This window comes from Pan troglodytes, chromosome 1 (assembly GCF_028858775.2).
Source record: "Pan troglodytes isolate AG18354 chromosome 1, NHGRI_mPanTro3-v2.0_pri, whole genome shotgun sequence".
In the NCBI taxonomy this organism is placed as follows: Eukaryota; Metazoa; Chordata; class Mammalia; order Primates; family Hominidae; genus Pan; species Pan troglodytes.
Window position 1 is genome coordinate 154,947,270 of NC_072398.2, and position 20,990 is coordinate 154,968,259.

At 38.3% G+C, this 20,990-nt stretch overlaps 1 long non-coding RNA gene across 1 annotated transcript; it reads right to left on the bottom strand.

Moving 5' to 3' along the window:
• Positions 1-5,901: 5,901 nt before the first annotated feature.
• LOC134809007 (uncharacterized) lies at positions 5,902-19,639 on the bottom strand. Its single transcript, XR_010153477.1, has 3 exons — positions 19,572-19,639; positions 15,993-16,693; positions 5,902-6,168 (listed from the first exon to the last, which is right to left on the bottom strand). It is a non-coding gene; the product is annotated as an uncharacterized LOC134809007 (long non-coding RNA).
• Between the last annotated feature and the right edge of the window lie 1,351 nt (positions 19,640-20,990).

The window sequence follows — 20,990 nt, forward strand, 5'->3', positions numbered from 1 at the left end:
GAACAGCTTAGTCAAATCCATAGGTGTAGCATAATTTTCCAGCTCTAACATTATGTGACTTAAAGCCAAGAGTTTCTATTTCCAAAAATAATAATAACAAAATGGAAGCATCCTGCAATTAAATAAAGTATCTCACTTGATCCTCACAACATCCACATGGATGTTATCATCCCCAGCTGGTAACTAGGGGAACAGGGGTTTGAATCTAGGGACTTGTGGGTTTGCCATCTTAACTGGTACATTCAGCTGTCCAGTATGTTAGAAGCCCAATCTCTGTCATTTGTCACTCTTCACATTTCATCTGTTGTCTTAGTGTAGCCATAGGAAAACTTAGGGTAAGTATGAATCCTCCCTGGGATACAGACTAGGATACAAAAGCTAGGGTAAATATGTGAGTATGCAGAGGATAGGTACACTCTATCAATCTGAGTGTACCGGATACATACACTCACCCTGTATTTTTCAACCCTCAGCCCTTGGGTCATACCTTAACAAAGACCCAGCACTTCTCCTCAGTCTCTCACCAACCAAGCTGTTACCACCTTCTGTGCATGAGAATGACTTCCAATCAAAGATTCTCACTGCTGCATCTCACCTACTACGTGGGGGTGCCACAGAGCAGCCTGCCAGCCTTTGCTTCCTTTCATGGAGAGATCCTTGGACCTGGCCCTTTCACTACATCAGCCTCCCTAGCGCTCTTCTTGGCTCCAACTGGTCCACCTTCCCTCTCCTCAGAGGCCTTTCACTAGTGAGATTTCACCATGCCTTAAGGTGGAGACTTCATGAGTTATGACAAGTCATGGGTGAAAATTTGCTATTTAAATTCAGTTTTGCCTCATTGTAAACAGCCCCATTACCCAATAATTCTCAGAGTTATAACATACAGTTAGTTCCCTGATAGAAATAGAATTAACATGCTGACTCTCATAACTTTTCCAATTTCAGCCTGCATACATATTAATTTAATATATTTATATGCAACACAGAGTCATTTATTAAGATTTTAATTGGATCTCAATTTTTCCAATCTAAAGATTTTAAATGAATTCCAGATATCATAAAACTCTTTGTCATCCACTACATAAATTATGCCTCCATACGAGACTGTGACTGGAAGATCCATTAGAAAATGTTATGGGAAAGTCATTTTTTTTAACATTCTGAGCCAGGATAGGAAATGAACTTCTTTTTCTAGAAATCATTGCACTGTTATAATTGTGACCTAGGAAATTTTTCATATCCTAAAGCAGGCGTCTAGGTGTCCAGGTCCACACGTGTGTCTGTAGCTACGTTTAACTGCATCTTGGCTATGCCCTTTTAGGTAGCTGTTTATGAGAATACACTGACATATGGGGTTAAGCTTCATTTCTCTCCTTTTCGATAGTAGGACATTCCAAAATGTCATCCAGTTTGCATTCCCAAGACTTGAGCTTACTGCTATTTCAAACCTTTGCACAGTTCTAATCCAGAATTCGTCATCATCCCTGACTATACTGATACTTATCTGGGATGAACTCCAAGACAAGTTACGCATGATTTAAAATTGCATTTTTTAAATATTATATATTTTCCCATTCAGTAACGTTCTCCCTTAACTTCATCTCAGCTCTACCTTTCCCTATTGGAAGTTTCCATTTTTTTTCAAATGAACCAATAAAAAAAAGCTGTTTTTAATTTTTAAAAAATCCAAAACTAATGTTGTTTACCTACTTTTCATTACCTAGAAGAATGTAGTTTTTAGCCTGATTTGTTTTTCTTAAAGAGTTTTCCTCTAAGTTTTTTTTTTTAAAAAAAGACATAATCAATTAAAAGTAAATATGGACTGGGCACTGTGTCTCACGTCTATAATCCCAGAACTTTGGGAGGCCCAGGCAGGCATATCACCTGAGGTCAGGAGTTCAAGACCAGCCTGGCCAACATGGTGAAGCCCCGTCTCTACTAAAAATATAAAAATTAGCCGGGTGTGGTGGCGCACACCTGTAGTCTCAGCTACTTGGGAGGCTGAGGCAAGAGAATTGCTTGAACCTGGGAGGCAGAGATTGCAGTGAGCCAACATTGTGCCCCTGCACTCCAGCCTGAGTGACAGAGCTAGACTTCTTCTCAAAACAAAACAAAACAAAAAGTAAATGTGGCTAGAAGCACTGGCATATAGTTTGAATTTAGTTTGTATTGGATCTCTCCAAGGCTGTTGAAGCCTCCATTATTAATTGAGTCTGATATTTCTTAACCATGTTTCCCAGAGTTTGTTTCCTTTTTATTGTGAGGTTCCTCTCATGTGTGTTTCTCTACACTCTTCTTGGATTTCTCCTCTCAGTGAGGCCTGGTTACATGCTGCCCTAAAAGATTAGAATGGAAAGTTGGTATTTGAAATGCATCCATGCAGGATTGATGGGAACACCCAGGGGAGAGGGCCTAACAGTTGGGGTTCTGCTGCAGTTTATTTTGCCTGAACCATTTTTTTTCTCTAATGGTCTAGCCCTCACAAACCCTCTGGAGAGAGCTATGATTTTTGCTAATTCTTCGTGTCAATACCATCCCCTTCCAGGAATCTCCCCGAACCCTCCTGTTTGTATCTATTTCTGAACTATTGTAGAAAAGGTAGAAGAAAAACATCATCCAATGCAAAGAAAAAAGGTCCAAAAAGAAGTCACCTGAATACATTCTCACACAACCCCTGAAACACAAGGTATTGTTATTGTGCCCAACAATGTCAATATGTATCAAGCTGCTCCCAGCACACCTGTGTGAAGGTGGAACAGACAAACGTAAAGGGGAATGTCCCCTGTGGAAAAGCCATTCATTCTTTTCAAGAGCAACAGATATAAAGCAACAAGTGATTTAGGAATCTGAAAATCCTGGCTCATTTGTTGGTTTAACAAACATTTGCAAGCCCAGGTGATGTGTATAGGAAGCAGAAACAGTTTGTGAATGGGCTTCCTCCTATAGTCAAAACTTTCAGTGGCCTCTTGATACATTTATAGGCCTGCCAACATTGTCTCCTTAATCATTGCATGTTATTCTCTTACACCAACAGTTGGCAAGCTTTGTCAGCAAAGAGCCAAGTAAATATTAGGCTTTGCAAGCCATTTGGTCTCTGTCACAACTATTCAACACTGCCATTGTAGTATGAAAGCAGCCATAGAAATAAACAATGGGCAGTGTCTGTGTTCCAATAAAACTTTTTTATGGACACTAAAATTTATATTTCATGTACTTCTCAGTGCTATGGAATATTATTCTTTGTTTTTTTAACTATTTAAAAATGTACAATCCACTTTTGGTTCTGCAGATATAGAAAAACAATCTGCAGACCCAATTTGGCCCACAAGCAGTAGTTTGCCAACCTCTGTCTTGATCTTCGCATTCTTTACTCAGCTAGATTTCACCATCCTTCAATCCCAGATCAAATCCCATTTGGCTCTTGATGCCCTTTCAGACCACCCTAGTCTAGTGTAGTTTCTCCTCTTTGAATTCCAACAATTACTGTTTGCAAAATTCTTTTGGCAATGAGTCACATCCTATCTGGTGGAAGTTTTTTCCAGTGTTCACTTGACCTGTTATCTACTTTTTTAATTATTATTTTTAGCCTTACTTCCCTAATAGATTGGAAGCTTACTGGTTTCTTCTTTTTCTTTTCAGCCTTCACCTTTTTGTGCCCCTAGCAAGGAAATATAGTACCTTACATGCTCAGTTAATGCTGATTAATCTGATTTGATTCATTCAACTCTGAAGAGATAACTAAGAATTCCAGATGAAAGATGCTAGCAACCATAAATGTATGAAATTGAAAATCAGATTGTCCTACCATTCTGAATGCTGCTCAAAGGTTTTGGGTAAGAAACTTTGGATGTGTTATTACTTCCTTCATCACATATGATATTCTCAGATCATTTTATATTTCTCTATAAGGCATTTTCTACTTTTTAATCATCAGACTGATTACTTGATTTGGATGGATTTTGAGTTCATGTTTAATGACAAGAGTGGCCTGTGATTATCCCTATGGGTGTTCTCAGTTGATTGAGAAATCAGTGATGCTTTTCTTCTAAGTGGAAGCTACCTTCTTTATATCATGATTTTTAAAAAAAATCACTGTATGTAGTACTTTTTAACCAGCCATGGTGCATTGTGTTTATTTGATATTTAGTGTAGTTAAAAATTATTCACTAACACTATGATTTCTTTTTCAGTTTGTTCCACTTTATTCCATCTTCATTTTTATTAAAATGTAATTAATAGAATCTTATAAATAAATCTGTTTTGTCTAATAGATGAAGATAGCTGTATTTTCAAAAGCATCAAAGATTTAAATAACCGAGTTTGTGGTTTTCACTGACACCTTTGTAATTAAGAGATATTAAGAAATTACATACTAAATAATGGCACGTTCCAAATAAGATTAGTCTTCCCTTCCAAGTGGTGAATTCAGCAGTATTTAGGACAAGCACCGCGTAATTTGAACACTAGAAAAATGTCTGTCTCCTTCTTTCATCAGCTTACATTTTAAATGAATTATCCACAGCTGTCTGTTTCCATTCTTTAACTGTAATAAAACTTTGCCATTTAAAAATTAGTGAAGAATAGTCAACCACCTCTCTCCCTATAAACTAGCCCTTGTCCATATTTTCAGCAAAAGTATGTCTATTAGCATAACCATTGGATGAATTTAAAATATTTTTAAACAACATTTGTCTTAAGACATTTTTAAAAGTTTAATGCTTATGCCCTACTCTTTTCTTGACCTGGTTTTTTGGTTTTTCATTATTTTTGGTATTTTTTGTTTGTCTATTTGTTTACTTTTTTTTTTTTTTTTAATAGAGATGGGGTCTTGCTATGTTGCTTATGCTGGTCTTGAACTCCTGGCCTCAAGCGACTCTTCCACCGTGGTCTCCCAAAGTGCTCAGATTACAGGCATGAGCCACTAAACCCAGCCTATTTTTGGTACTCTCATCATTCCATTTTGACTCTTCTTTCTTTTACAACATCCTTTACTCATTTTCCCCTGGGGAGGTTTTTGAGTTTAAATTTAACAAGAAAATTAAATATGATAGGGTATATTTTTCCTTGAGAAAGTACAAGTTTGGCTCAAGTATTTGTCTGAATAAAATGCAAATACTCAAAGCAAATAACAAAATTTGTTAAGGGTCTGGAAGTTTACCCCGCATACAAACTAAGAAATTACTTACACATTTTTACGGCTGTTGGATGAAGCTACAAGACCCCTGGGCCAGAGATGTAGAACTATTTATTACTTACAGTTATGGGACTACTTATTACAGCAATTGCACCCATTCCCCAAGCCCCAGTTCCCACATGGTAACTTGAAGGAAACCAAGCCACTGTGGGTTTTGTTTAAAAGGAAAAAATCCTGAGCTTAGGGAACTCAAATACTTTATAATAGGCAGTAAGCATGCTGGCCTATTGCTCTTGAGGGAAATATTCTTTCCGTCTTTATGTCTCTCCCTTTTTCTCCCCCAAGGCTAGTCAATAATGCAAATATCCTTGAAAAGATAATCTATAACAAAGGCATTCTCTACCTCTTATCACAAGACATACAGAAACTTAGGAAGTCCATAGAGAATTTCTCCTACTAGTGATCACATTCCTTGTACATGCCATTATGAATTCTGACTCATGTGGTGCTCTGTACCTACTCTCAACAAATTTAGGCAAAGGATATATGAGGTGTTCAGCAGTGTTTGTTGGATAAATATGAGCCGTCTCAAATAATTTTTAGTAAGTAGAGTTTGTAAAAATAATAAGTAATTATAAGTAAATATATTTGTTATTTCTCCTCCAGTCCTACACATCATATTCCATTAAAACATGCTATACTCTAAAAGTAAATATTTACTCACTGACTCCAAAATATCCTTTATTTTATTTTCTTTCCATTTTCTTCTGTTAAACACACACATACACACACACACACACACACACACACACACATCCTATCTTTCTCTTGGCCAGAGAATACCTACATTATTACTAAAAGTTTAGCTATGTAGTGAATGGTTACAGATGAGTAGCTGATATTCTGTTAAATATTCAAGGTGTTCATAGACCCCAAATAAGTTTTTTTCTTGTTAATCACACTTCTCTTCTTCTTCTCCTTCTCCTTCTCCTTCTTTTTCTTCTTCAGCAAACCCAAAAATCCACCTGTTAAGTCTAGGGAAAACCAAAGAAAGTTAATATAGTGGTACCTTTTTTTTTTTGGCAAAACTATTCTTTAATTATATGAAGCAGTCACACATATCTGGCTACTGCATAAATGTTAATAGTGTCTTAAGTAGACTTCTGAATTAACCATGTGTTTCAAACAAGACAGTACAAACTCAATCCATCTCAGAAAGGAATCCATAGTAGTTAAAGAAGGAATTTCACAACATTCTATAGGAATTCCCCAGCTCCAATAGTTCTAATCTTTTCAAAATCCTCCTTTACGTGAAACCCGAAATTTTTCTTGCAACTTATTAAAGCTCTTTTATTACACATAACTCTGATCTTCCCGCCTCTTTCTGGTCCCACATTCCACTTGGATTCTCCATACTCTCACTGTGGATTCCATGTATGTCTGCATGTTCAGTGTGCTGAGCCCTGAAATGTGTGTGTCTGGCATTGAGCCTCTGATGAGAGACTTTCTATTTCCCTCAATGCTAAACTTCCTCCTCTTCTCTGGCATCTCTTGTCTGCAACCAGGGAATGGGAGTGACATCACTAAACATGTAACGTGTGTTGTGCTGTGGGATCAGCTAAAGGGTAATTTCTAGGAAGCATGCCTATTCAGAAGACAAACTAGTGTTGGCACTGAGCAGGGGCACTTACTTAGCAAAATGATGCATTTGAGATGACATTTCTGCAGAGTACATAGTGCTGGCGATCTCACGCACCAGCCATGCTAACAGTTGGCATGCTAGGGTTCTTTGGGCACCTCAAGTGGCTTCTTCATGGATGAGAAATAGCAAAATAACGAGATTTAGCTAAGGGTTCATCTTGAATGAAAGCGAATACGTGCTGTCAAATGAAATACTCTTGGCATCCTGAAAAGCTTTCTTCTAGCTCTGCACCTCAGAGTGAATGTGCCCAGATATTTTTCTTTGGGACGTTTTAAGGCTAAAACCCAGGCTGACCCTTGCAATAAGCAATATTCCTTCTCCTAATCCAAAATGGGTGTGGGGCAGGGGAAGCAGTAAGAACAATATGTTGAAGAAGAAGAAAAAGAACACAAAATAATATATCTCTAAAACCATCATCCAGTCTGTGCAAGTGATGAGACCTAAGGATAAGCTATTAAATAATTTTATCAGTTTATCCAGCTTTTCCCCCACCCCTCACTCCCCACTTTTCTTCCCTGCCCTGCATTGTTTTTCGCATGCCATTTATTTACCTGGATAGTCTTCCCTTCTTTTCAGTAATCAAAATCCAACTCATCTTTAAGTGTCTAATTCAAAAGTCACAATCCATAGGATGGCCAATACTAACAAGAAGTACTTATTCAATAAATTTATTTGAGTGCCTACTGTTTGCAAGAACCTGGACATAGAGCCCTGAAGAAAGAGATGCAGTTCCTGGCCTTAGGGCATGGCAGCATCGACTCCTCTTCCAAACTCCTACAGTCTTTACTGTACCTCTGACTCATTTGTGAGGTGGGATATACTTCTTTGTATTGTGAGCCAATTTTTCAAGAGTGACCTCTCATTTTCCCAGCCAGATGAGCGGTAACTTATGTGCAGGGAGTTGGAACCAAAGCTAAAGCAGAAACACCTCGGTTTGAATCTCAACTTTGCTATCATTATTTTACCTCTCTGCAACTCAGCATCCTTTCGGATTTCCCCAACTTTTTATTTGGAGAAATTTCAAGCCTGAAGAAAAATCGAACAATACAAAGAACACCCTATATACACGTTACAGAGATTCATCAATTTGTTTTACCTTTTTTATTTTTTTAAGAGATAGTCTGTCTATGTTGCCCAGGCTGAAGTTTAGTGACACAATTACAGTTCATGTAGCCTTGAACTCCTGGGCTCAGGAAATTCTCCCGCCTCAGCCTCCTGAGTAGGTGGGACTACAGGCTCAAACCACTGTGCCTAGCTAATTCAACATTTGTTAACATTTTGCCACATTTGCTTTTCCCCTCTGTCTCTCTTTCTCTCTCTCTCCATGTGTGTGCATACACACACACCCCTGCAACATTTGATAGTAAGTTGCAGACATTAAGACACTTCACTTTTAAAGACTTTAGCATGTCGCTTATAATATCAAGAATACTCTCTTACACAACTACACATCATTATCACATTTAAGACCATGTTTTAAAATTCCCTTTTGTACCAACAATGTTCCTGATTGTTGATTTCAGTCAGGAAGACAACAGGGATCACGTATTGCTTTTGATTTATCATTTGTCTTTCATCTCTTTTAATCTAGAATAGTTCTCCTATTTTGCCTTTCAAGACATTGACAGTGTTGAAGAGTTGTTTTTAACAGTTGTTTTGAAAAGTTGTTTTGCAGAATGTTCCTCAAATTTGATTTGCCTGATTATTTATTCATGATTCGACACAGGTTAAATATTTTTGGAAAAATACAGCTGCAGCTTTCTTATCTAGAAAAATGAAGATAATAAGAATGCAAATATACCTAGAAGTTTTGTGAGGAATGTAAGCCTAAAATAAAATTCTAAGCGCCCCCCCCGACCGACCAATTGAATACACCCCTCCTCTTAGCCAAAGGCTTTCTTAATTAACCTGAAAAACTAGTGCAGGCCATGATGGGAAGAGGGAGCTGGACATGCCTCATTATACCCTCCTCCCTTTGGGATCCAGGCATAGCTGACCAGCATTAACACCAAAACAGAGATCTTCAGACGTCTTGTAGCAATGACAGTAAATTCCAGCCTGACTTTAATATAGCATCACATGACAGATAGCAGGCCTTGAAAGAAGTCCAAGTATTTTATCCTAAAATATATTTCTTTGACATATTTTGTTTGTTTGTTCTTGAGATGGAGTCTCGCTCTGTCACCCAGGCTGCATTGCAGTGGCTCAAACTAGGCTCACTACAACCTCCACCTCCCAGGTTCAAGCGATTCTTCTGCCTCGGCCTCCTGAGTAGCTGGGACTACAGGCATGCACCACCACACCCAGCTAAATTTTGTATTTTTAGTAGAGATAGGGTTTCACCATGTTGCTCAGTCTAGAACTCCTGACCTCAGTTGATCTGCCCGCCTCAGCCTCCCAAAGTGCTGGAACTACAGGCGTGAGCCACCGTGCCCAGCCTCTTTGACATGTTTTGAAATGCCCTGCAAAGCTGTCTGTTATGGGGAAAGTCTACATTCTGTAGAGAACTCCTTTCCCTTTCCAGGTCTTTTCCTCCATCCAGGAGAGAATTACTTGAGTCTGGCATCTTTTTAAGTCTGATAAGAAACACTTACACAATCTATTCTCTCTGAAGCCTGCTACCAGGAAGCTTTATCTATATAATAAGAACCTAGGTCCACCAGGCGTGGTGGCTTACGCCTGTAATCCCAGCACTTTGGGAGGCCGAGATGGGCGGATCACAAGATCAGGAGATCAAGACCATCCCGGCTAACATGGTGAAACACCGTCTCTACTAAAAATACAAAGAATTAGCGGGGCGTGGTGGGCACCTGTAGTCCCAGCTACTCGGGAGGCTGAGGCAGGAGAATGGCGTGAACCCGGGAGGCGGAGCTTGCAGTGAGCCGAGATCGCGCCACTGCACTCCAGCCTGGGCGACAGAGCGAGACTCTATCTCAAACAAAAAAAAAAAAAAAAAAAAAAAAAAAAAAGAACCTAGGTCTCCACAACCGCTTATCTTAACCCAGACACTCCTTTCTATGGATTCCAGATCTTTAGATGAACTCTTTTAATCAGTTGGCATTTGGAAAATCTTCGAATCAATCTATGACCTGGAGCCCACCGCCGTCTTTCGAGTTGTCCCACCTTTCTGGACTGAATCAATTTACATCTTATATGTACTGATTGATTTCTTATGTCTCCCTAAAATGTGTAAAATCAAGCTGTAGCCCAACCGCCCTGGGCACATGTCATCAGGACCTCCCGAGGCTGTGTCATGGGCATGTCCTTAGCCTTGGCAAAATAAACTTTTAAATTGATTGAGATGTGTCTCGGATACTTTTTGGTTTACAGAATTAAATGAAGTAATGTAGATAAAACAATAGGCAAATAGTAGGTCCTCACCAGATGTTGGGCTCTCTCCACACACTTTATAATTTTTCCTTAGACCAGCAATTTGGCCTCAAGGTTATTTCAACTCAATGAAATTTTCCAAAGAGGGAATAGAGATTTCCCCCGGGAAAACACTTTTTGGGCACGTACATGGCTTTGTGGATGAATGTCTTTGGTAGGCCTACTTCGAAATGCTGCCATCCTTGGATATTCTAAGAAAGATGTCAGGCCAGGCACAATTATAACTTAATTACCTCAATGATAGAAGTAGAGCTAAATAAATAAAACTGTGGTTTCAGTAAAATGAACTAGAGTTACATAGAAAATTTCTGCCTCAATTCTTACGGTTAAAAAATGTTTCTGAATCTGTTTGTCTACTTTATTTCAATATTGCAAACAAAAGTAATACTTCTTTAAAAGTTGGGGTTTTCCAGCATCATCCTTAGCAATAATAGTTTTCACTAAGCAGAACTGTAGATGGAAGCGGGCCAGGAAATTGGGCTTAATATGTACTGCTCCAGAACCACAATTAGGAACCCACTTTAAAAAAATTTATCTGGGTTATTGTCATGGCATTGCTTCTTTTTTAAACAGAAAAAATAGTACAAGAGGAAAAAATCCAATTATTTGAAGGCTCCAGTTAGTTGAGTTCCATGCAGCTCACTTCCACAGTCATTAGTCTATTGGGCTATAGCTGGGCAAACTTCAACTATGGAGAGATACTCTCTGATCATCTACCTGCAGTGTGGTGGGTCATGTCTCACAGCATGTAATCAGTAACTGCAAATTACCCATATTTCAAACAAATGGGTATTTGACAATTTAATAAAGTACTCTGTCAACATGAGAGTTAACAACATAGTCAAACCAAATAAAACATCAAACAAACACAATTATAACTAAATTATAAACTGATTAGGTTTCTAATTGTTTCCTGGGTATATTTCTTATGCTTGTGTAGGCTCCTTGTGGAGTCTGTGGGGCTGTGTCTTTTCTTTCTTTGATTTTCTCTAAAAAGCCTACTATGATACAACAAAATTATGATGTGACATGTAATCAGGCCTGATTATGACTTTTAAAGGCCTAAGCATTGAAAATTTTGTGGTGTTCCCTCCCCCAATGTATGATTTAGCATAGAAACCTTGCTAAAATTCATATAGTCATTACCGACAGGGATATGTTCTGAGAAATTCATCATTAGGTAATTTCATGATTGTGCAAACATCATAAAGTGTACTTGCACAAACATAGATGGTATAGCCCACTACACATCTAGGCTCATGATACAGCTTACTGCTCCTAGCCACAAACCCCTACAGAATGTTACTCTATCGAATACTGTAAGCAGTTGTAATACAATTGTAAGTATTTGGGTATTTAAACATAGAAAACTACAGTAAAAATATGGTATAAAGGAAAAATGATACACCTATACAGTGCAGCTCCATTATAATCTTACGGAGCCACTGTTGTATATGTGGCCTATCATTGATCAAAACATCATTATGTGGTGCCTGACTAGCAGCTATAACAAAGTCCAATAGAGTCTCATTTTTGTCTTTCATGAAAATTACTTTGATGTTTATATATCAATTTCTTGAGCAACCCTAGTTGTTTCTTTTTTCATGCTCCTATTTTATTGATACTTTTGGAATGTGTAGCTTGCCTATCGGACAATCCAGGATTGCTTATAATAAAACAACATAAAAAAGTAAGCACAACACAGGGCATTTTATATACCAGTGACCTGGGACAAATGTCAACAACAGGTTCCACCCTAGGTCACTTCTCTTAAAGGAAACGCTTCATTAAGGTATAAGTACACTATTGATTAGCCATAATAGTCAATTTGTTCTAGAAAATAAAATTTCCTGGATGATGTGAATATCATCACTAAGATATGCAGACACTAACCTCTCCTCTTAATCTTGCCCAAGTCAACGAAAGTCCTAGAAATTGAAAAGTTTTAACAATTTATATCATTTTATTGTTGCATGAATTTACTTAGAGTTGAAGATGCCTAAGAAAGAAAAAAAGCAACAAAGGGTTCAGTGTTGTAAAATTTACTTCTACTGACAGAACAGTTTTTATTCCATTTTCATATTCAAAGTATCCATGTGTGTTATAGTTCCCCTCAAGCTGATATAACCCATTTACCAGCAAATTTCAAAGTTAGAGTGAACTTTTTACAGCACTCTCATTGCAACTCTTGGTTTTCAAAAGCCTGTCACTATTTGTTTTATTTTTGAAAGAAAACATTTCCTATCAAAATTCTCATGCATCATCTAAACTGTGTATCTCATTGTGGTTGTGTGCAAATACACCGAGTTTAAAAACAAATATGATTTTGAATGACACTGTGTTGCCCTAACAAAGGGAACACTGTCCATCTTCCCTGACAGCTTTCCTCTAATTAAAGAGGCCCTGATGCCCCACAGAATGCCAGACTCCTTAAACACTCCCCTCCCACCCGCTGCTTTCACTGCACAAACAGTAGAGAAAACAATTTGTAGCTTACTGGTCTCCTTCCTAGAAGAAAATTTAATAACATCCCAGAAGAGATGTAGAAGCAAAATTTCCTGATGGGACATACATTACTTCTTTTAAACTACTACTGGCTGTGGGATTTGGTTAGAAACAGGGCTTTCTTAACCACCATCTCTGAGCTGTCAGTGTGGAGTTGGCCTCATTTTTTGTTAACAATGGCCTCTCATTTATTTTATCCACACTGAGAAATCATCTTTGACATTCCATGTTCAAAAATCTGCCTCTACAAACACACAAAAGCTGAGAGATTATTTCAAGATAGAAAGGACAATGTCAACTTCTTCACTTTTGAAATCTCATCTTCAGGTGGACATTTTACACAGCAAAGATGTGTACCAAAGATGTGCTGGTACACACTAACCTGTGTCTATACTGTGGCCACATTGTTCCACATCAGAGCTTACAAGGGAAAATTTTTCTGTTTCTCTAAGTTTAATATAGGTCTCTGCTTACTGAAGCTTCTATCTAGATCACGTTGCTTGTGCACACATATCTATACACTGTTATAGAAAGAATGCAATAATACCCAACATAGCACCACCCTGTTTCTTTTTCTTTTTTATTTATATAGGTTTTTTGGGGAACAGGTGGTGTTTGGTCACATGAATGAGTTCCTTAGTGGTGATTTCTGAGATTTTGGTGCACCCAACACCCAAGCAGTGTATACTGTGCTCAGTGTGTAGTCTTTTATCCTTACCCCCTCCCACCCTTTTCTCCGAGTCCCCAAAGCCCATTGTATCATTTGTATGCCTTTGCATCCTCATGGCTTAACTCCCACTTGTGAGTGAGAACATATGATGTTTGGTTTTCCATCCTTGAGTTACTTCACTTCGAATAATGGTCTCCAGTTCCATTCCAAGTTGCTGTGAATGCCATTATTTTTTTTTATGGCTGAGTAGTATTCTATGGTGTGTGTGTGTGTGTATATATATATGTGGGTGTGTGTATTTGTGCGTGTGTGTGCATATATATATATATTTATATATATATAAAACAATTTCTTTATCCACTCATTGATTGATGGGCATTTGGGCTGGTTCCATATTTTTGCAATTGCAAATTGTGCTGCTATAGACATTCGTATGCAAGTATCTTTTTTGTATAATAACTTATTTTCCTCTGGGTAGATACCCAGTAGTGGGATTGCTGGATCAAATGGTAGTTTTACTTGTAGTTCTTTAAGGAATCCCCACACTGTTTTCCACCGTGGTTGTACTAGTTTACGTTCCCACAGCAGTCTAAAAGCATTTCCTTTTCATCACATCCCTGCCAACATCTATTATTATTTTTATTTTTTGATAATGGTTATTCTTGCAGGAATAAGGTGGTATCTCACTGACACCATCCTGTTTCTACTTTCTTTCCATTTCCTTTTAAGAACTGTTTACTCAGTTAGAGGCAAACCATAACACACTTTGAGTTAGGCAAAAGTAATAGCAATAGTAACACTCTACATTTATACTTTATAGATTCCAAAAGAGTGCATTCATATTCTGTCACTTGGCCTTCACAGCAAGCTGTGAATCATACAGCTGGTACATATCAAGGGGTAACATTACTGGGTATATACCCAAAGGATTATAAATCATTCTACTATAAAGACACATGCACACATATGTTAATTGCAGCACTATTTACAATAGCAAAGACTTGGAACCAACCCAAATGCCCATCAATGTTAGACTGGATAAAGAAAATGTGGCACATATACACCGTGGAATACTATGCAGCCATAAAAAACAATGAGTTCATGTCCTTTGCAAGGACACGGATGAAGCTGGAAGCCATCATTCTCAGCAAACTAACACAGGAACAGAAAACCAAACACTGCATGTTCTTACTCATAAGTGGGAGTTGAACAACGAGAACACATGGACACAGGGAGGGGAACATCACACACTGGGGCCTGTCGCAGGGTGGGAAGCAAGGGGAGGGAGAGCATCAGGACAAATACATACATGCAGAACTTAAAACCTGGATGACGGGTTGATAGATGCAGCAAACCACCATGGCACATGTATACCTATGTAACAAACCCGCACATTCTGCACATGTATCCCAGAACTTACAGTAAAAAAAAAATATATATATATATATATATAAAGGTGTAATACAAAATCCAATTTTCATGCTCTAAATCAAGGATCAGCAATCTTTTTTCTGTAAAAGGCCAGACAACAAATATTTTAAGCTTTGCTGGTCTCCCTTACAAAGAATCAACTCTGCCATTGTAGTGCAAAAGTAACCATAGACAGTATCTTAATGAATGAGTGTGACTGTGTTCCAATAAAACTTTATTTCTCCTAAACAGATAGTGGGCTGGATTTGGTCAGTAATTTGGACTGTAATTTGTCAACTTCTATTCTAAACTACTATGCTTTAAAAATCTGAGAAGGTAGAAATCATAAGACATTGACAGGTAAAAAATATTACTGGGCTTCAAAGGAGGGAGACATTACAGCTTGGGTTACCAAAAAAGGCTTTATAGTGGAGGAGGTGATTTAGTGGAGTTTGAAAGATAGGTTAGATCTATCTACATGTGAACACCAGAGTTTTGGGTATCTCATGCAAAGAGAATAATGAGAGTAAAATTATGGAGACAGGATATGGAGTGGGGTACATAGAGGAAGAAGAGATAGTTCAGGTTGACTGAGAAACAGATATGTAGACCAGTGAGATAAGAAAAGTGGGGATTTTGTTGGATGCGATGGCTCACACCTATAATTCCAACATTTTAGGAGGCCAAGGTGGGAGGATCACTGGAGGCCAAGAGTTCAAGACCAGATGGGCAACATAGTGAGATCCCATCTCTTATAAATAAATAAATAGATACATAAATAAGAAATTTGGGCCTTTCATTAGATAAAAATATCTGGAACTGAAAAACAAGAGTTTTATTTCATAGAAAATTGGAAACCACTACATGTTTGTGAGGAGAGGGGTGGCATAAGAGAGGGAATAGTTATATATGTTATGCTTCTTTATGATGATGAGAGACAGTTGTGCCAGAGGGGTCAAGAATTAACCTGGGCCATCATGAGTGAAGATGCATTTCTAGTCATTGCAGTAAACTAATCTGACTGGAAAGGGCCCCAGTGAAACACTTGAAAAGTTTCCCCCACTAGAGTAATGGAATGAGAAGACATGTTCCCAACTGCCTACACAATGAGTGGAAAAGGATCGACTGCAAGAATCGGAATCTCAAGGCTAGGTGGTGGATTCAAACTACTTGCTCATCACCTGTTAGTCAGGAATTCAGGCTGGGCTTCGCTGGTTGGGCTCCTTCTGCTCCACTCGGGACTGGGCTCATTCACTCCCTTGCTTTCAGCTGGTGGCTCCAATGAGCTGAGTAAGATGGAGAGGGCCAAGAAATCTTCACTTTCATGTTTAATTCATTGATATGCCATTTCCCTCTATATGTAGACAGCATGAGCTTCTCCACCACATAGTGGTCTCCAGTTAGTTATGCTTCTAACACGATGACTGGCCTCCAAAAGGGAGCTCTCCAAGTAGTGAAAGCAAAAGTTGGGAGTCTCATAAGGCCAGTCTTGGAAGTGATGCAGTGTCATTTCTGCCGCATTCTGTCAATCAAAGTCAGTCACAGGCAGCTCAGAATCAGGGGAAGGGATCATAAACTCCACCTCTTGATGGAGGAGTGGCAAGATCACATTACAAAAGAGCTATTGGGAGAGGGTCTATTGTCGTGGTCTTCTCCAGAAACACAATTTACCACAGAAGTTTAACATAAAAATTAATCTAGGGCCAATGAAACCTCCAGGGACCTGGCAGAGGCAAACCCCAAACCACTTCTGTAGTTCAGGCCTCATGGGGGTCCCATGGTAAACAAACCTTGTTGAAAATGTGCTTGTGATCAAAAATTACAAACGACATAAGGAAACAGGACACAAATACAGCAGAGAGCAGAACTGGCACACCATGACCTGGAATAATGGAAGAAAATGAAAGAGATTTAGACATAAACATGATTAACATGTCCAAAGAGCTAAAGGTAGAAAATATTAAAAAACACATAGGCATGCTTGAAAAGTATGAAATTGAAATCATAGTGACAAAAAATATACTCATTGAAATAGAAATCCCAACACAGGTGACAAAGAATTAACGAAATGTAAGATAGACCTAGGGAAATTATTTTAGCACAAGTGCAGCACAAATAAAAGAGATATTAAAAACATGAAATAGCTAAGGGATATTAAGATACTAAAAGGTTAAAATAAGAGTCTAATTCATACATCTAATAGGAATTCCTAAAGGAAGGAATGGAGAGGTTGGAGAACCAATATCCGAAGAGAGTGGCTGAAAGCTTTCCACAATTAAAGAAAGAAGTCATTATATTTAGTAATAAATCATAGCAAAATTTAAGCAAAATAAATAAAAATACAAATACACAACAAGACACATCTTACTGAAAATGCACAACATCCAAAACAAGAAGTAAACAAAGCTCCGGGGAGAAGAAAATAAGACACGGTAACAATGGAACTGACTGTCTTCTCAGCAACAATAGGTAGATAATAGAATAATGTATTTTAAATGTTGAGGGAAAATAGCTATCAATCTAGAAATCTTTGAGTATGCAACTGTTGTTAATAATTAAGGCTAAATAAACCCATGTTGTAAAAAAGACAGAAACCATCCGATCAGAATTTTGTTATTTAACTTTACTGCAACATGCTTTATATACAATAAAGTATAGCCATTTTAAGAACACTGTTTGATCGCACTCTTGTAACTACCACCACAATCAAGATACAGAACATTTCTGTCACCACGAAAGGTTTCCTTTATTCCTTCCCCAGTCAATTTCCCCACCCCACCCTTGGCCCCAAGTAACCACTGATCTGCTTTCTGTCACTATAAATTAGATTTATTTTTTCAAGAGTCTTTTAAAAAACGCTTTTAGACTGCATGTAATCTTTGTGTCTGGCTTCCTTCACTCTGCTTAATGTTTTTTGAGATTCATCCATGTTATGTGTATCACTAGTTTATTCCATTGCACAGAAAAGAAAACTGACGCTTCAATATTAATTCTAGACAAAAGAAAACTTAATCAGAAAGTACTGTTAGGGCTAAAGAGGGGCTGTATATAAGAAAATTACACCAAGAGAGTAAAATAAGCATGAATGCACATGTTTCTGACACTAAAATGACAAAGCATTTAAAGTAAATCTGATAAAATTACAAAGACAGTCCAAGTGCAGTGGCTCATGCCTATCATCCCAGCACTTTGGGAGGTCGAGGCAAGAGGATTGCTTGAGCCCTGGAGTTTGAGACCAGCCTGGGAAACATAGTGAGACCCTGTCTCTACAAGAAATTTTTTAAAAATTAGCCAGGCATGGTGGTGCATGCCTGAGTACCAGGTATTTGGGAGGCTGAGATGGGAGGATGCTTGAGCCCAGGAGGCTGAAGCTGCAGTGAGCTACGATAGCCACTACACTCCAGTCTGGGTGACAGAGTGAGATATTGTCTCAAAAAAATAAAAAAAGAAGATAGGAAATTTAAAATAAGAATGGAGGCTTCCCTGATAAAGTCATCAGTTAGTTGACTCTTACACTGTTATATGCTTAATCATGCTAGCAAATCAAAGCATAATCATACTGGCTCCACTTGAAACAATATTAGTGGAAAGGGTATTGATATGAAGGAGTTAACACTATTTGTCATTTTCTAGGCCGTTGGTAACCATGCTTTTGCGGAAGATTTAAAAACAGTGGGTTGCTTTCCCTTTACCATAAAATAAAGACCAAAATGACCAAAAAAAAAAAAAAAAAAAAAACAGACAGCATTAACTGAGCATTTGTCGGGCAATATGTTAAACACTGTACCTGCATTCTCTCTTCACTTCTTGCATCAAGTTTCACCTCAGTTTCTTGGAAGGAAAACTGAGGCTCACAAGGGGTGGCTACTGAAAAGCAACACCAGGACTTCAACCTGTGTCTAACTCTAGAATCAACTTCTAATCCTACTAGACCATACATATTATGTCAACCCAACAACAGCAGTTTACAAATTTCCACCATTAACTTTCCCTTCTGACAGCAGAACACATTCCTGACCTGAATCCCTACTAAGCCACTGGCCAGTTCATTCTTATTCAAACTGTGGAGCAAACACTCAGCTGGATTATTTCTCACGTAAAACATTCCATCTGCAGAGAAGCAAGACTGGCTTATGTTTTTAAAAACAGTCTGCCTGGGGCTGGCTGTGTGATGGAAGTGAGAGGCAGCGGGATACCCTGGCCGTGGCTGACAATGAAATGCTGGAGAACAGAACTAGGGAATGAGGTGCAGACACAGCACATCAAAGCCACAGTGAGTGGCCTGGAAACAGGCAGCTCAGCATCACCCAGCTCCTGCTGCTGCCAGAGGAAGGATGCTGCAACGGTCATCACTTAACCACTCTCTGACTGCTAACAACCACAATAACTAATGCCTTGCACTGAATTTTCATGGACCCTTGTTTCCTGTGACCTCAATCTTACCTTATCCCCTAGATCATCTTCCAAAAACAAGGTATATATTTTTTAAAGGAAGACACACTGGAGTTCTCATATGGACTTCAGAAAGCTGTAAAAACCAGACCCTGAATGAATCTACATGTTTGTATGTTACCTCACCTAATCATAGGTTTATGAAATCAGACCTTTCCATAACCTGAATTATGTCTTACACAAAAGAATAGAAAAGAATAACTCATTGCTATTCTGCAGCCAGCTTGTAATTTTCTGCAGAAAGATTATGAGAAGATATAACATTGTAGGGACTTACATAAAACACAAACCTAAAAGATAAACATTACCTTAGCTTTTGCCAAACACTGTGTATATTGGTCAGCTAGTATGAGGCCTGGCATGTGGTTGGTGCTAAATACATGTTTTGTGATAACAATGAGTAATTATGACACTTTAGAAGGCTTGAAGCAAAACTCTCTGTTGAATTAAGTGAAATGAGTGCTATACTGTGTTTAGATGAGCAAAATAAAGGGACAAATGAGCAACTGTTAAATGAATTTAATCAACCTGGATCATAAACTACCTAGGTTCAAATTCCCATTCTTCTGTTGGACCTTGGGCATGTTAACTGTACTTGTCTGTGCCTTACTCTGCTCTGTAAAATGAGAATTATAAGGCTATCTGCTGGGGTTGTCGTGAGGATTACATTAAATGACACATGTAGGCATGGGTTATGGTGCCGAGCATGCAGCGAGCACTTGGCAAATGTTGGCTCATGACTTTATTATTATTTCTCTAGGCCACTTTTTCAGTTGTTTTAACTTTATGAATAAAATGTAACCATAGCAACTTCAAATAAACTTTTTTTTTTTAATAAGAGACCTCTAAACACTTAAAACCCCAAAGCTGACTTTCTTCCCGTGGTTAATGTGATGGTTAGTGTGGCCCAGTGTTTCACCAAATATTAACTTTTATTCTTCCCTCTCCTCACCCAAGACACTTGTCCTTAATGAAAACAGAAAATTGCTTTCCTAATTAACATTTTCAGAAATATGGCCTGATTATGCACCATTTTTAGTCAAAATAAATAGATATGTCAGAAATGTTCTCATAGGCAGTGGGCTAAAAGCAGCTTTGATTTCAGTGTCAGAAGGACTAGACAGTAGGTTTTTGAGGGAAAGATTTGTTGGTCCACAATTGCTGTAGCTTAGGTGCTTGGCACAAAGCCTGGCATATGCTAAGCACCCAATAAGAGAATATGTAAACTTCTAGTTGATTCCTCTCTGTCATAGCAAGTGGCTCTCTATGACATCATCCTCCAAAGATCATGTGGTGTCATGAAAAGAACCTAAATCAAACACACCTGGCTTTAAATCTCCAAACTTTTACTAGATCTATGGTCTTCAGCAAGATAATCTTTCTAAACTAAGCCACAGTTTTCCATCTGTAGATGGGACAACCTTATAGGATTTCAGTAAGAGTTAGTGATAACAATGGTAGCTTGATAGGGATAGCATTGAATCAGTAAGTTACTTTGGGCACTGACTTCCTTCAAAGAATTAGAAAAAACTACTTTAAACTTCATATGGTACCAAAAAAGAGCCTGTACAGCCAAGACAATCCTAACCAAAAAGAACAAAGCTGGAGGCATTATGCTACCTGACTTCAAACCATACTACAAGGCTATAGTAACCAAAACAGCTATATAGACCGATGGAACAGAATAGAGGCCTCAGAAATAACACCACACATCTACAACCATCTGA